The sequence below is a fragment of the Penaeus vannamei genome, chromosome 11, assembly GCF_042767895.1.
Source record: "Penaeus vannamei isolate JL-2024 chromosome 11, ASM4276789v1, whole genome shotgun sequence".
Lineage (NCBI taxonomy): Eukaryota > Metazoa > Arthropoda > Malacostraca > Decapoda > Penaeidae > Penaeus > Penaeus vannamei.
The window spans coordinates 7,186,751-7,189,250 of record NC_091559.1 but is presented as its reverse complement, the minus strand read 5'-3'; the positions used below and the strand labels follow the sequence as shown (position 1 = coordinate 7,189,250).

Genomic DNA, 2,500 nt, shown 5'->3' with positions numbered 1-2,500 from the left:
GGGTACCGGCGGACCCCTCCCCCCTCCCCCCCTCCTCCTACCCCTTCCCTTTTTCTCCCTCCCTCTGACCTGATGACCGTCTGTGCCCACCCCTCCCTCCCTCCCTCCCTCCCTACTTCCCTACCTCCCTACCTTCCTACCTCCTTACCTACCTACCTCTCCTCCCTCTCATTGTCCCTGCTCCCTCCCTCCCTCCTCCCCCTCCCTCCCTCTCTCCTCCCTCCCTAACATCTGCCATCCCTCCCTCCCTCCCTACACCTCCTTATCACTCCTTCCTCCCTCCCTCCTCCCTCCTTCCCTTCTCCTTTTACCCTCCTCTCTCATATCACTTTCCTTTTCCTCTCCCTCTTAGCTTCGCCCACTTTACTCTCCCCTCCCCTCTTTCTCCGCTTTCGCTCTTCTTCCTTCATCATCTCCCTCTCCCTCTCTCCCTTCCCATCCTCTTCCTCTTTCCCTTATCTATACTTTCCTCTACCTCTGCCTCTCTTTTCTTCAACTTCTCCCTCTTCCTTCTTCCTCCACTTCCTCCTCCTCCATCCTTCCAGCCAACCTTTCTTTCTCTTCTTCCTCTTCTCCTATCCCCCCTAACTCACCCTCCTCTCTCTTCCTCTTTCTTCCTTCCTCCTCCTTCCCCCTTTCCCCTATCCCCCCCAATCCTCCTCCCCCCTCCTCACCTTCCCCTGCCATTTCCTATCACCCCAACCTCTCCCCATCCCCCTACCCTACCCCCTCCACCCATCCTTCCTATCCTACCCTTGTACCAACCCTCTTCCCCCTTACCTATCCTCCCTACCCCATCCCTTCCTCCCCTCCTACCACATCCTACTCCTACTCCTACCACCCCTCCTACCATCCCCCCTACTCCCCTCCTCCCATCTATCTCTTCCTCCCCTCCTCCCCTCCTCCCACCCATCTTTTCCTCCCCTCCTACCACCCTGCCCCTCCCCCCTCCCCCCTTTCTTCCTTGGCGTGGGGTCCCGGAGGCGGTGCACAGACACACAGCCACTCAGTCGCCTGCGAACCGTGGCGGGTGGCGGACCGGCGTTCTGTGTCGGACCTTGGCGGGTCGTCTGGTTTACTGAGGTGCTTTCGCGTGTCTGATATATCTATAGAATATTATCTATTATTGTTATTTATTGTTGTTTATTTTGATTTATTTTTCGTTATTATTTTTGGATTGATTTTTTTGGTATGTTTTGGCATCGATTCGTCCGTGAATTGATCGGAATTTGCAGTAATAGTGCGGACTTATTTTTTTTCAAGTTTAAGTTTAGTTCTATTTTACTCTGTTAATGTTTTGAAAGGACGGTTTTAATGAGGACTTTTCTCCAAGAGTTTTTGAATTTGTGTCTGATTACGTCACCTTTCTAATTTTGGCGCAACACATTAACTACTTTGCCGCCGAAGTGATCGTTATCTGTATTGGAAGCTAAACGTAAGTACCAATATGTTTTTTTCTTCTTTGTTTCCCTAATTTGTGTACTAACACGCTCTAAAATACGTTTTCTCTTATTGTGAAGTAGTTTACCTTTTCGTTATTGTGATTTCAGGTAAGCATATATCATAACTTCATGTATTTAGGTATGTAATTTTCTTTTTAAAGATATATAAAGGTTTAATCCCCACACAAGTTACTTCAGAACAAAGTCATTTTATTTCTTTTAATTATAAATTTATACAGATTTATATCGGCCGGTTTATTAAAATTTTACGAGTCTCGACCCAGTGAATATTCGTATTTAGAGACACGTATATACACAGAAATAGATGTATATCTGCCTATCAGATATATATATATATATATATATATATATATATATATATATGTATATATATATATATATATAGAGAGAGAGAGAGAGAGAGAAAGAGAGAGAGAGATAGATATGCATGACTAGACTGCCAGATATACATTTATTTCAGTGTAATTGCATGCCCGTAAAATGAAGCACAATTTTGACAAACCGCCCATATGTCACGACACGCTCTAAGGACAAAGCTACCTCGAAATTATATATCCAATTCCTTTCAAAAATATAAAAATATCTATCAAAAACTTCAAGATGATTGGCCGTTTCATACTTTTGGCGCATTGAACCACACGCGCCATCCGTCACATTTTCACAATACGAACGCAAAACAGAAGCAAAGACCGGTTTATTATGATCAACAATATTTGAATATCTCGACTTAAACATTTTTTTTTCTCAGTTCTATTCATCCGTCTGCCGTTTTTGGAAAACAATGAAGATTCACAGACAATACTCGCGAGATAAAACGCAATGATCAGGCACTTTTTCCGTTCGCTATAGATGAACTGACAGACCAGAACACAGGGGTTTCGAACGCGTGTGAGATGCGTAATCCTTATTATTGTTGGCATTCCGTGTAGAGTTTTGCCCGAAATGGTATTAGATTGTCATGGAAATTGACAGCTTTTGTTTTTTTCTCTCTCGTTTTTCGTTTTTTGAGCGTGTAAGTGATATTTTTTTTATAAAGG

The 2,500-nt window shown here is 44.1% G+C and overlaps 1 protein-coding gene across 3 annotated transcripts in view; it reads left to right on the top strand.

The window, feature by feature from the left end:
* Positions 1 to 2,500, top strand: part of LOC113810593 (extracellular matrix organizing protein FRAS1) — a 255,690-nt gene that overhangs the window by 143,065 nt on the left and 110,125 nt on the right. The window contains exon 1 of one of the 3 annotated variants that reach the window (XM_070126949.1): positions 1,015 to 1,083. The exons of the other annotated variants lie outside the window; for them this stretch is intronic. The gene's annotated coding sequence lies outside the window, so the exon portion shown is untranslated. Of the gene's footprint in view, positions 1 to 1,014; positions 1,084 to 2,500 lie in introns of those variants that run through there. 3 annotated transcript variants of the gene reach the window in all.